General features: G+C 43.9%; 1 long non-coding RNA gene across 2 annotated transcripts in view; it reads left to right on the top strand.

The window, feature by feature from the left end:
• The window catches only part of LOC148147165 (uncharacterized), a 29,717-nt gene extending 15,693 nt beyond the window's left edge, over positions 1 to 14,024 (top strand). Inside the window, exon 3 of one of the 2 annotated variants that reach the window (XR_015760080.1) lies at positions 8,857 to 14,024. This is a non-coding gene — a long non-coding RNA (uncharacterized LOC148147165). The remainder of the gene's footprint in view (positions 1 to 8,856) is intronic. The other variant, XR_015760079.1, reaches the window with a different exon arrangement.
• The last annotated feature ends 516 nt before the right edge of the window (positions 14,025 to 14,540 follow it).

Consider the following 14,540-nt stretch of genomic DNA (forward strand, 5'->3'; position numbering starts at 1 on the left):
CAGCCTTGTTTTTCTGTCTCTCTGTGACATCTCCAGCCTTGCTTTGCTATCTTTGTAACATCTCCATCCTTGCTTTCCAATCTCTGTAACATCTCCAGCCTTGCTCTTCTCTCTATCTGTAACATCTCCAGCCTTGCTTTTCTGTCTCTCTGTAACATCTCCAGCCTTGCTCTTCTCTCTATCTGTAACATCTCCAGCCTTGCTTTCCTGTCTCTGTAACATCTCCAGCCGTGCTCTCCTATCTCTGTAACATCTCCAGCCGTGCTCTCCTATCTCTGTAACATCTCCAGCCTTGCTTTCCTCTCTATCTGTAACATCTCCAGCCTTGCTTTCCTTTCTCTCTGTAACATAGAACATAGAACATAGAAGAACACAGCGCAGTACAGGCCCTTTGGCCCTCGATGTTGCGCCGATCCAAGCCCACCTAACCTATACTAACCCACTATCCTCCATATACCTATCCAATGCCCGCTTAAATGCCCATAAAGAGGGAGAGTCCACCACTGCTACTGGCAGGGCATTCCATGAACTTACGACTCGCTGAGTGAAGAACCTACCCCTAACTTCAGTCCTATATCTACCCCCCCTTAATTTAAAGCTATGCCCCCTTGTAATACCCGACTCCATACGCGGGAAAAGGTTCACACTGTCAACCCTATCTAACCCCCTAATCATCTTGTACACCTCAATCAAGTCACCCCTAAACCTTCTTTTCTCTAATGAAAGCAGCCCCAAGTGTCTCAGTCTTTCCTCATACGATCTTCCTTCCATACCAGGCAACATCCTGGTAAACCTCCTCTGCACCCGTTCCAGTGCCTCCACATCCTTCCTATAGTATGGCGATCAAAACTGCACACAATATTCCAGATGCGGCCGCACCAGAGTCTTATACAACTGCATCATGACCTCAGGACTCCGGAACTCAATTCCTCTACCAATAAAAGCCAGTATGCCATATGCCTTCCTCACCGCACTATTTACCTGGGTGGCAACTTTCAGAGATCTGTGTACATGGACTTCAAGATCCCTCTGCTCATCCACACTACCAAGTATCCGACCATTAGCCCAGTACCCCATTATTTTGTTATTCTTCCCAAAGTGAATCACCTCACACTTAGCTACATTGAATTCCATTTGCCACCTTTCTGCCCAGCTCTGCAGATTCTCTATATCCTGCTGTAACCTCCCACATCCTTCCTCACTGTCACCAACTCCTCCGACTTCTCCAGCCGTGCTTTCTCCTCTCTCTGTAATATCTCCTGCCTTGCTTTTCTTTCCCTCTGACATCTCCAGCCTTGCTTTCCTCTCTATCTGTAACATCTCCAGCCTTGCTTTCCTCACTATCTGTAATAACTCCAGCCTTGCTGTCCTCTCTCTCTCTAACATCTCCAGCCTTGCCTTCCTCTCTATCTGTAACATCTCCAGCCTTGCTTTCCTTTCTCTCTGTGACATCTCCAGCCTTGCTTTACCCTTTCTCTGTAATATCTCCTGCCTTGCTTTTCTCTCTCTCTGTAATATCTCCAGCCTTGCTTTTCTTTCTCGCTCTGACAACTCCAGCCTTGCTTTTCTCTCTCTCCGTAATATCTCCAGCCTTGCTTTTCTCTCTCTCTGTAACATCTCCAGCCTTGCTTTCCTATCTCTCTGTAACATCTCCAGCCTTGCTTTTCTGTCTCTCTGTAACATCTCCAGCCTTGCTTTGCTCTCTCTCCGTAACATCTCCAGCCTTGCCTTCCTCTCTCTCTGTAACATCTCCAGCCTTGCTTTCCTATCTCTGTGAAACATCTCCAGCCTTGCTTTTCTCTCTCTCTTTAACATCTCCAGCCTTGCGTTTCTCGCTATCTATAACATCTCCAGCCTTGCTCTCCGATCTCTGTAACATCTCCAGCCTTGCTTTCCCCTCTCTCTGTAATATCTCCTGCCTTGCTTTCCTCTCTATCTGTAACATCTCCAGCCTTGCTTTCTTCACTATCTGTAACATCTCCATCCTTCCCTTCCTCTCTCTCTGTAACATCTCCAGCCTTGCTTTCCTATCTCTGTGAAACATCTCCAGCCTTGCTTTTCTCTCTCTCTTTAACATCTCCAGCCTTGCTTGTCTGTCTCTCTGTAACGTCTCCAGCCTTGCTTTCCTATATCTGTAACATCTCCAGCCGTCCTCTCCTATCTCTGTAACATCTCCAGCCTTGCATTTCTTTCTCTCTCTAACATCTACAGCCTTGCTTTTCTTTCTCTCTCTAATATCTCCAGCCTTGCATTCCTCTCTCTGCAACATCTCCAGCCTTGCTTTCCTTTCTCTCTGTCATATATCCAGCCTTGCTTTTCTATCTCTGTAACATCTCCGGCCTTGCTTTTCTATCTCTTTAATATCTCCAGCCTTGCTTTCCTATCTCTGTGAAACATCTCCAGCCTTGTTTTTCTCTCTCTCCGTAATATCTCCAGCCTTGCTTTACCCTCTCTCTGTAATATCTCCTGCGTTGCTTTTCTCTCTCTCTGTAATATCTCCAGCCTTGCTTTTCTTTCTCTCTCTTACATCTCCAGCCTTGCTTTTCTCTCTCTGTGTAACATCTCCAGCCTTGCTTTTCTGTCTCTCTGTAACATCTCCAGCCTTGCTTTTCTGTCTCTCTGTACCATCTCCAGCCTTGCTTTTCTGTCTCTCTGTAACATCTCCAGCCTTGCTTTCCTCTCTATCTGTAACATCTCCAGCCTTGCTTTTCTCTCTCTCTGAAACATCTCCAGCCTTGCTTGTCTCTCTCTGTCTGACATCTCCAGCATTGCTTTCGTCTCTCTTTGTAACATCTCCAGCCTTGCTTTCTTCACTATCTGTAATAACTCAAGCCTTGCTTTGCTCTCTCTCCGTAACATCTCCAGCCTTGCTTTTCTCTCTCTCTTTAACGTCTCCAGCCTTGCTCTCCTATCTCTGTAACATCTCCAGCCTTGCTTTCCACTCTCTCTGTAATATCTCCTGCCCTGCTTTTCTCTCTCTCTGTAACATCTCCAGCCTTGCTTTTCTCTCTCTCTCTGACATCACCAGCCTTGCTTTCCTCTCTATCTGTTAGATTTCCAGCCTTGCTTTCTTCACTATCTGTAATATCTCCAGCCTTGCCTTCCTCTCTCTCTGGAACATCTCCAGCCTTGCTTTGCTGTCTCTGTAACCTCTCCAGCCTTGCTTTTCTGTCTCTCTGTAACATCTCCAGCCTTGTTTTCCTCTCTCTGTGTAACATCTCCAGCCCTGCTTTTCTGTCTCTCTGTAACATCTCCAGCCCTGCTTTTCTGTCTCTCTGTAACATCTCCAGCCTTGCTTTCCTCTCTCTCCGTAACATCTCCTGCTTTGCTTTTCTCTCTCTGTCTGACATCTCCAACATTGCTTTCGTCTCTCTGTGTAACATCACCAGCCTTGCTTTCTTCACTATCTGTAATAACTCCAGCCTTGCTTTGCTCTCTCTCCGTAACATCTCCAGCCTTGCCTTCCTCTCTCTCTGTAACATCTCCAGCCTTGCTTTCCTATCTCTGTGAAACATCTCCAGCCTTGCTTTTCTCTCTCTCTTTAACGTCTCCAGCCTTGCTCTCCTATCTGTGTAACATCTCCAGCCTTGCTTTTTTTCTCTCTCTCTCTGACATCTCCAGCCTTGCTTTCCTCTCTATCTGTTAGATTTCCAGCCTTGCTTTTTCACTATCTGTAATATCTCCAGCCTTGCCTTCCCCTCTGTCTGTAACATCTCCAGCCTTGCTTTCCTCTCTCTGTTACATCTCCAGCCTTGCTTTCCTTTCTCTCTGTCACATCTCCAGCCTCGCTTTTCTATCTATGTAGCATCTCCAGCCTTGCTTTTCTCTCTCTTTAATATTTCCAGCCTTGCTTTTCTATCTCTGTGAAACATCTCCAGCCTTGCTATTCTCTCTTCCCGTAATATCTCCAGCCTTGTTTTCCCATATCTGTAATATCTCCAGCCTTGCTTTGCTCTCTCTCTCTAACATCTCCAGCCTTGCTTTTCTTTCTCTCTCTAACATCTCCAGCCTTGCTTTCCTCTCTCTGTAACATCTCCAGCCTTGCTTTCCTCACTGTCTGTAACATCTCCAGCCTTACTTTCCTATCTCTGTAACATCTCCAGCCTTGCTTTCCTCTCTGTCTGTAACATCTCCAGCCTTACTTTCCTATCTCTGTAACATCTCCAGCCTTGCTTTCCTCTCTGTCTGTAACATCTCCAGCCTTACTTTCCTATCTCTGTAACATCTCCAGCCTTGCTTTCCTGTCACTGTAACATCTCCAGCCTTGCTTTCCAATCTCTGTAACATCTCCAGCCTTGCTTTCCTCTCTGTCTGTAACATCTCCAGCCTTGCTTTCCTATCTCTGTAACATCTCCAGCCTTGCTTTCCTCTCTCTGTAACATCTCCAGCCTTGCTTTCCTTTCTCTCTGTCACATCTCCAGCCTTGCTTTTCTATCTCTGTAGCATCTCCAGCCTTGCTTTTCTCTCTCTTTAATATTTCCAGCCTTGCTTTTCTATCTCTGTGAAACATCTCCAGCCTTGCTATTCTCTCTTCCCGTAATATCTCCAGCCTTGTTTTCCCATATCTGTAATATCTCCAGCCTTGCTTTGCTCTCTCTCTCTAACATCTCCAGCCTTGCTTTTCTTTCTCTCTCTAACATCTCCAGCCTTGCTTTCCTTTCTCTCTGTCACATCTCCAGCCTTGCTTTTCTATCTCTGTAGCATCTCCAGCCTTGCTTTTCTCTCTCTTTAATATTTCCAGCCTTGCTTTTCTATCTCTGTGAAACATCTCCAGCCTTGCTATTCTCTCTTCCCGTAATATCTCCAGCCTTGTTTTCCCATATCTGTAATATCTCCAGCCTTGCTTTGCTCTCTCTCTCTAACATCTCCAGCCTTGCTTTTCTTTCTCTCTCTAACATCTCCAGCCTTGCTTTCCTCTCTCTGTAACATCTCCAGCCTTGCTTTCCTCACTGTCTGTAACATCTCCAGCCTTACTTTCCTATCTCTGTAACATCTCCAGCCTTGCTTTCCTCTCTGTCTGTAACATCTCCAGCCTTACTTTCCTATCTCTGTAACATCTCCAGCCTTGCTTTCCTCTCTGTCTGTAACATCTCCAGCCTTACTTTCCTATCTCTGTAACATCTCCAGCCTTGCTTTCCTGTCACTGTAACATCTCCAGCCTTGCTTTCCAATCTCTGTAACATCTCCAGCCTTGCTTTCCTCTCTGTCTGTAACATCTCCAGCCTTGCTTTCCTATCTCTGTAACATCTCCAGCCTTGCTTTCCTCTCTCTGTAACATCTCCAGCCTTGCTTTCCTTTCTCTCTGTCACATCTCCAGCCTTGCTTTTCTATCTCTGTAGCATCTCCAGCCTTGCTTTTCTCTCTCTTTAATATTTCCAGCCTTGCTTTTCTATCTCTGTGAAACATCTCCAGCCTTGCTATTCTCTCTTCCCGTAATATCTCCAGCCTTGTTTTCCCATATCTGTAATATCTCCAGCCTTGCTTTGCTCTCTCTCTCTAACATCTCCAGCCTTGCTTTTCTTTCTCTCTCTAACATCTCCAGCCTTGCTTTCCTCTCTCTGTAACATCTCCAGCCTTGCTTTCCTCTCTGTCTGTAACATCTCCAGCCTTACTTTCCTATCTCTGTAACATCTCCAGCCTTGCTTTCCTCTCTGTCTGTAACATCTCCAGCCTTACTTTCCTATCTCTGTAACATCTCCAGCCTTGCTTTCCTCTCTGTCTGTAACATCTCCAGCCTTACTTTCCTATCTCTGTAACATCTCCAGCCTTGCTTTCCTGTCACTGTAACATCTCCAGCCTTGCTTTCCTATCTCTGTAACATCTCCAGCCTTGCTTTCCTATCTCTGTAACATCTCCAGCCTTGCTTTCCTATCTCTGTAACATCTCCAGCCTTGCTTTCCTGTCACTGTAACATCTCCAGCCTTGCTCTCCTCTCTGTCTGTAACATCTCCAGCCTTGCTTTCCTCTCTGTCTGTAACATCTCCAGCCTTGCTTTTCTCTCTCTGTAGCATCTCCAGCCTTGCATTAATATCTCTGCTTTCCTTCACACCTCGGTGAATTTGATTTTACGTACTGCAGTGAATTGTTTATATATCTGCTCCCTGAATTTGCATCTTCCTGTGGCTCTATAAAATATCCCCAACAGTGTGTTTGTCATCATTTTGACACTAACCTCGACCCATAAAGCCTCATTTGAATACGCTTCCAAGATATCGTCCCTCCTTATTGCAGTGACTATTCCTTAATTAATAATGCAATACCACCTCCCCTTCAAAACCCTCTCCCGTCCTGCCTGTAGTTTCAGTACAGCAGAATATTGAGTTGTTAGTCCTGATCTCCCTCAAACACGTCTCTGTGATGGCAAATATGTTCCACCTCCACATGTCAATTCATGCCATTATCACATCAGTCTGTCTGATAATGCTCCCAGCATTAACGTAAGCTGGATTATAACACCTGGAATACTCTGTATCTTGGACTTCCTCAAAAATTCACTATTTATTTATAGGTTGCCCAAACCATGAGCCAAAATTGTAACTCTGGGACTGAATGACTATTCGATGAATTGTAATTTCTTTTTTAAAAATGTAATTATTAAGTGCAACTTTCCAGATCTGAGCAGTCAGCTCCACATACAATGAGTTTCTGATGGTTAATTTCCCGCTCAGTGTGTAGAGGGGATAGCCCTCAGTAATGGAGAAAGTGAGGACTGCAGTTGATGGAGATCAGAGTCGAACGGTGTGGTGCTGGAAATGCACAGCAGATCAGGCAGCATCACAGGAGCAGGAGATTCAATGGTTCGAGTATGAGCTCTTTATCAGGAAGGGATTGGTGCATTTTTTTTTTAATTCTGTGATTTGAAGGACGTTGGAAACCGTACTTGCTTAGGAAGGCATCCCTATATATTTCACTGGAATGGAAAGCAGTCAATCAGTTCATTGGACAGGGTGTAGGCAAGTTGAGTGGAAGTACAGACTGATTGAAGTACAAACATTCCCTGGGCCAGATAGGGTACACACGAGGTTACTCCAGGAAGTGATGGAAGAGATTGGTGTGCCTGTGGTGATGATCGTTGTGTCTTCACTGTCAACTAGAGTCGTGCCAGATGATTGGAGTGTGGCAAATGTTATTCCCTTGTTCAGGGAAGGGAATAGGGATAATCCTGGGAATGACCAAACAGTCAGTCTGACATCAGTGGTGGGCAAAGTATTGGAGATGCTTCTGAGAGACAGGATTTACAATTACTTAGAAAATAATAATTTGATTAGAGATAGTCAGCATGGCTTTTTGAGGAGCAGGTCATGCCTCACAAACCTTATTAAATTATTTGAAGATGTGAAAAAAACATGTTAATGAAGGTAGACCGGTAGATGTGGTGAACATGAATTTTAGCAAGGCGTTTGATTCGGCTCCCCATTGTAGGCTCATTCAGAGGTTGAGGAGGAATGGGATGCAGGGAAATTTGGCTGTCTGGATACGGGCATGGCTGGCCCATAAAAGACAGAGGATAGTAGCAGATAGAAAGTATTCAGCCTGGAGGTCAGTGACTCGTGGTGTTCCACAGGGATCGTCTCTGGGACCTGTGCTGTTTGTGATTTTTATGAATGACTTTGATGAGGAAGTGGAATGGTGGGTTAGTAAGTTTACCGAAGACATGCAGATTGATGGAGTTGTGGATAGTGTGGAGGGCTGTTGTAGGTTGCAACAGAACATTGACAGGATGCAGCGCTGGGCTAATAAGTGGCAGATAAAGATCAACCTTATAAAGTGTGAAGTGTTTTGTTTTAGAAGGTTGCATTTGAATACAGAATACAGGGTTAAAGACAGAATTCTTGGCAATGGGGAGGAACGGAGGGATCTTGGCTCCATGTCCATAGATCCCACAAAATTGTCACCCAATTTGATAAGGTTGTTCAGAAGGTGTATGGCGTGTTGGCTTTCATTATGGGGAATTGAATTGAGGTTAATGCTAAGGTCAATAAAGCTGTGGTTCAACCACACTTGGAATATTGTGTTCAGATTTGGTAGCCTCAGTATAGGAAACATGTGGAGGCCTCAGAGAGTGTGCAAAGGAGATTTACCAGGATGCTGCCTGGACTGGAGGACATGTCTTAGGAAAAAAGTTTGAGGGAGCTAGGGCTTCTCTCCCTGGAGCGAAGATGAATGACAGCTGACTTGATAGAGGAGTACAAAGGTTGAGAGACAAAGATTGGATAGCCAGAGTCTTTTCCCATGGCAGAAATGGCTATCTACAAGGACCGTAATTTTAAGGTGATTGGAGGAAGGTTTAGGGATGATGTCAGAGGTAGCTGCTTTACACAGAGTATGGTGGGGTTGGAATGCACCGCCAGTGATAGAAGTAGTGTCAGATACATTAGGGATAATTAAGAAGACTCTTGAATAGGCTCATGGAAGCTAGTGCATTGAAGGTTATGTAGGTTAGTCTGATCTTAGAGTAGGATAAACGTATTGAGGGCTGAAGGGCCCTTATTGTGCTGTACTGTTCCATGTTCCAAGTTTCTCTCAGCTGGTGGATTCTCATCAGTTGGTGAATGTGTGAAGGAGTGAGGTGTGTGAGGTCAGGAAGCTGGAAGGGGCGTGAGGCCAAGACTTCCAGTTATGGTGTGCATGGTTACAATCAGCTGAGTGGCAGCACAATATATGTGGTTACCTCGACCAGACAAAATCCACCAAGTTTAGTTATTAAACTGATTTTTGGTTTGTCGTTAGCTCCTGTTTTCTTCAGATACATTCTGTTTGGTGACCAATGTATTAATATCTGACCATCCACAGACATGTACAATTTTATTTTGATACTGGTGAATGTGAAGGTACATTTATTGGATATAATTTCAGAGAATTCACTGTGAGACGCAAGATGCTGCAGAAAGCTGTCAATTGTGAACATTTTCACAAAGCGTCTGGACCAGGGAGCAGATGTAGGAAGTACTGGGAACATGCCAGTTGTCAGCACCGTAAGCAATACCATGTGATTCTGACACTCCATGTCCAGACAATGCTCTCTGGGATATGCTCTGACTGAAGATGAATTTGTAAGACCTGGTTCCTGATTAAACATTGATATCTAATATAGACAGTATTTGCAACTACACTGAGAACATTGATAGGTAAAAACAAGGACTGCAGATGCTGGAAACCAGAGTCTAGATTAGAGCGGTGCTGGAAGAGCACAGCAGGTCAAGCAGCATCCGAGGTGCAGGAAAGTCGGCGTTTCGGGCAAAAGCCCTTCATCAGGAATGGTGACTGATAGCCTGTTGGCTAGTTTCCTCCTGCCCAAGGTGGAATCCAAATGATTTCCTTTGAAGGAATGTTTGAATGATTGTCCTGAGGAGAAAGTGAGGACTGCAGCTGCTGGAGATCAGAGCTGAAAAATGTGTTGCTGGAAAAGCGCAGCAGGTTAGGCAGCATCCCAGAAGCAGGAGAATCGACGTTTCATGCGTCTCGGCCTCCACGCCGACCACCTGATTATCCTGACCCAGGTTGGAATCGTTCTGGTCAGATTCTGGAGCAGGCCAGTATCTCACTCAGTGTCACAGGCAGCTGTGAGGTCCAGTAGCACGTGCCTGATTACAACGTGGTGGGTTTACTGACCTGAACAATAATCAGGAGTTAGCCATGTTTGTGAATTGGGCAATGATGAGATATGAACTACAATTATTCAACTGAGCAATAATTGCATCATCCCTGAAAACAATTAAGTTGGTTCTATATTGAAGGAACTAAAACGTAAACACCCAACAACATTTTATGATACAAAAGTAAAGAGTGCGCGTTTTGTTTTATACCAAAAAGAAAATGTTGTCTGATCATTCTGGTGATCACAATTACACATTGAATGCCAGTATTCAAATCCATACATTGTCGCTATATCATTTACAAAGTGGTTAACCTCTGACTGATTGCATATTCAGAGTGAGCAAACAATTGAACAATCAATAGAATTATCATTCTGACACATTTATATCTAATCAATCGATTTAATTCTCACTGAAGTGTGTGAGCTTCAGCTATTTCTCAACAATTCTATTAGTTTTAAAATCGTGATGGAAACTGATGGGCCAGATCTAAAAGTTGAAGTTCTAAATTGGAGTAAGGCTAATTTTGATGATATTAGGCAAGAACTTTCAAAAGCTGACTGGAGGCAGATGTTCGCAGATAAAAGGGTAGCTGGAAAGTGGGAAACATTCAGAAATTAGGTAACGAGAGTCCAGAGACAGTATATTCCTGTTACAGTAAAAAAGAAATGCTGGCACGTATAGGGAATGCAGGATGGATAAAGAAATTGAGGGTCTGGTTAAGAAAAAGAAGGGACCATATATCAGATACAGACAAGGTCGTTCGAGTGAACCCTTAGAAGAGTACAAAAGGCAATATGAGTATATGCAAGGTTTAGAAGGTTTGAAGCTCAGGTTGAGGTTTAGGGTGTAGGTTTGCTCGCTGAGCTGTAGGTTTGATATCCAGACATTTCATTACCTGGCTAGGTAACATCATCAGTGGCGACCTCCAAGTGAAGCGAAGCTGTTGTCTCCTGCTTTCGATTTATATGTTTGTCCTGGATGGGGTTCCTGGGGTTTGTGGTGATGTCATTTCCTGTTCATTTCAGAGGGGTTGATAGATGGCATCTAGATCTATGTGGTTGTTTATGGCGTTGTGGTTGGAGTGCCAGTCCTCTAGGAATTCTCTGGCATGTCTTTGCTTGGCCTGTAACAGGATAAAAGTGTTGTCCCAGTCGAAATGGTGGGGTTTTTTTCATTCGTGTGTAGGGCTACGAGGGAGAGAGGGTCGTGTCTTTTTGAGGCTAGCTGATGTTCGTGTATCCTGGTGGCTAATGTTCCTCCTGTTTATCCTATGTAGTGTTTGTGGCAGTCCTTGCATGGAATTTTATAGATGACGTTGGTTTTGTCCATGGGTTGTACTGGGTCTTTTAAGTTTGTTAGTTTTTGTTTGACAGTGTTGGTGGGTTTGTGTGCTACTAGGATTCCGAGGGGTCTTAGTAGTCTGGCTGTCATTTCTGAAACATTTTTGATGTATGGTAAGGTGGTTAGGGTTTCTGGATGTGTTTGGTCTGCTTGTCGTGCTTTGTTCTTGAGGAATCTGCGGACTGTATTTTTTGAGTATCCGTTCTTCTTGAATACGTTGAGTATAATATGAGTATACTTAAGAGGGAAATCAGGAGGTCAAAAAGAGGACATGAGATAACATTGGCAAATAGAATTAAGGAAAATCCAAGGGTAAATAGGGAAATAATAGCGCCCCACAAAGATCAGTTTGGAAGCCTTTGTGTGGAATGCAGGAGTTGCGGGCGATACTAAATGAGTATATTGCATCAATGTTTACTGTTGGAAAGGACATGGAAGATATAGAATGTAGGGAAGTAAATGGTGACATCTACAAAAATGTTCATATTACACAAGAGGATGTGCTGGATGTCTTGAAACGTATAAAAGTGGATAAATCCCCGGAACCAAATCAGGTGCACAGAGAACTCTGTGGGAGGCCAGGGAACGGGTTGCTGGGCCTGTTACTGAGATATTTGTATAATTGATAGCCATAGGTGAGGTGCCAGAAGACTGGAGGTTGGCGAATGTGGTGCCAATGTTTAAGAAAGTTGGTAAGGACAAGCCAGGGATCTATAGACCAGTGAGCCTGATAGTGGTGGTGGGAAAGTTGTTAGAGGGAATCTTGAGGGACATGATGTACATGTATTTCGAAAGGCAAGGACTGAGTAGGGATAGTCAGCGTGGCTTTGTCAGTGGAAAATCATGTCTCACAACCTTCTTTGAATTTTTTGCAAAAGTAACAATGATCATTGATGAGAGCAGAGTGGTGGGTATGATTTATTTGAACTTCAGTAAGTCGTTCGACAAGGTTCCCCGTGGGAGACTGATTAGCAAGGTTAGATCTCATGGAATACAGGGAGAAGTAGCCATTTGGATCCAGAAATGGCTCAAAGGTAGAAGGCAGAGGGTTGTTTTACAGACTGGAGGCCTGTGACCAGATCAGTACAACCAGGATCGGTGCTGGGTCCAATACTTTTCGTGATTTATATAAGTGATTTGAATATGAGCATAAGAGGTATAATTAGTAAGTTTGCAGACAACACCAAAATTGGAGGTGTAGAGAATAGCAAAGAAGATTACCACAGATTGCAACAGGATCAGATGGGCCAATGGGCTTAGGAGTGGCAGATGGAGTTTAATTTACATAAATGTGTGGTGTTGCATTTTGGGAAAGCAAATCTTAGCTGGATTTATACTCCTAATGGTGATGTCCTAGGGAGTGTTGCTGACCAAAGAGACCTTGGAGTACAGGTTAATTGAAAGTAGAGTCATAGATACATAAGATAGTGAAGAAGACATTCGTATGCTTTCCCTTATTGGTCAGACTATTGAGTACAGGAGTTGGAAGGTCATGTTGTGGCTGTACAGGAAGTTGGTGAGGACTCTTTTGGAATATTGCGTGCAATTCTGGTCTCCTTCCTATCGGAAAGAAGTTGTGAAACTTGAAAAGAATCAGAAAAGATTTACAAGTATGTTGCCAGGGTTGGAGGCTTTGAGCTACAGGGAGAGGCTGAATAGGCTAGGGCAGTTTCCGCTGGAGTGTCGGAGGCTAAGGGGTGACCTTATCGAGGTTTATAAAGTCATGAGAGGCATGGATAGGGTAAATAGACAAGGTGTTCTCCCTGGGGTGGGGGAGTCCAGAACAAGAGGGCAGAGGTTGAGTGTGAAAAGGGAAAGATACAAAAGAGACTGAAGGGGCAACGTTTTCAGGCAGAGGGTGGAACGTGTATGGAATGAGCTGCCAGAGCAAATGGTGGAGGCTGGTACAATTGCAACATTTAAAAGGCATCTGGACGGGTATATAAATAGGAAGGGGTTGGAGAGATATGGCCCGGGTGCTGCCAGGTGAGACTAGATTGGGTTGGGATATCGGGTCGGCATGGCCGAGTTGGACCAAAGGGTCTGTTTTCATGCTGTACATCTCTATGACTCTCTGACTCTAATTTAGAAATGACAATAATTTAACATGCACTGTCAAATAAATAAATGGTTTATGTTATTAAATTGTAACATACAATAAGTTGAAAACTTGCAATTTTTAGAATGAAAAGTAAAGATCGAAGAACAAAGAAAATTCCAGCACAGGAGCAGGCCCTTTAGCCCTCCAGGCCTGCACCGATCCTGTCTAAATCTGTTGCATATTTTCTGAGGGTGTGTATCCCTTTGCTACTTGCCCATTCATGTATCTGTCTAGATGTATCTTCAATGATACTATTGCAAAATACTCCAAATATGGTCTGATCAGAACCTTGTAAAAACTCATAAATCCTTCCCTGCTTTAATATTCAAGTCATCTCAAAATAAATACCATCGCTGTATTTGTCTTTCTGACCGGATAGGCCACCAGAAACAATGAACACATGATGGACATTAATAAACTTATCACGGAGTTCTAAAAATAAACAATGCTTAAAGCATGCTGAGAAATGGATCCCAGCCTTGAGTAAACTCTCTGCTAATCCATATGCTGCAGAATCCAGACAGGCTGCAGCTCCCCACAGACAGTGTGCGAAAAAAAAAACTGACAGCTACAGACCCTGCAATACCCACCTGAAATTGGACTTGAATGGTACAATGGAATGTCGCCCTTGGGCCATCAATAATGCCAACCCCTGGTTGAGTCTGATTTATCTGGGTAAATGAGCTTGATCATTCCATTGGAAGATCTTCCCAAGGGCTTGAAGACTTGGAAGGATAAGAATCACCTCAAAATCCCACAGAGTGCGGCAACTGGAGAATAACCACTGAGAAAGTAGACAACTCCAAGACCATCGGAAGAGGAAGAAGGCATCACCACGTGGAGCCCGGCCAAGTTCTAGTGTGGTGGTACACAATCAGCCAAAGTTAAGTTAAAACATAAGACAGTTTGCAGTATTTGTCATTACTTTATCGTAAACTTTATTGTACTAACATTGAGTGTGCTCAATAAACAAATATTATTGATTGTAAGAGTTGACTCCGTTCTTTTGCTAAATGGAAGAATTTAAGCAAACTGTGCGGCAGATGCAACACCTTCCTAACTATTGACTCAACCTGCAAGTTTACCTTGAGACAATCCTGTACTAGAACTCACAACTCTCTTTGCTCTTCAGACCTATGAATTTTCTCTCCATTTATAAAATAGTCCATGCCTCTCTCCCTCCTCACAAAGTTCATCACTTCAGGTTTTGCCAAGAGTTACTCCATCTGCCACTTCTTTGCCCACTCTCCTACCCTGTCTAAATCCTTCTGCAGCCTCCCTGCCTCCTCAATGCTACCTGTCCCTCTACCTACCTTTGTATCATCTAAAAACCGAGCCAGAATACACTCAGTTCTTTAATGTAGATTGTTAATGCACAAAGTAAAAAGTTGTGGTCCCAACACTGAGTCATGTGGAACACAAGTTGTCATCGGCTGCTATCCCAAGGAGGATCTTTTTATCCCCAATCTCTACTTTCTGCCAGACAGCCAAACTTCTGC

Source organism: Chiloscyllium plagiosum, unplaced genomic scaffold (assembly GCF_037043375.1).
Source record: "Chiloscyllium plagiosum isolate Xiang-an unplaced genomic scaffold, Cpla_swu_hap1 HiC_scaffold_18, whole genome shotgun sequence".
Classification (NCBI taxonomy): Eukaryota; Metazoa; Chordata; class Chondrichthyes; order Orectolobiformes; family Hemiscylliidae; genus Chiloscyllium; species Chiloscyllium plagiosum.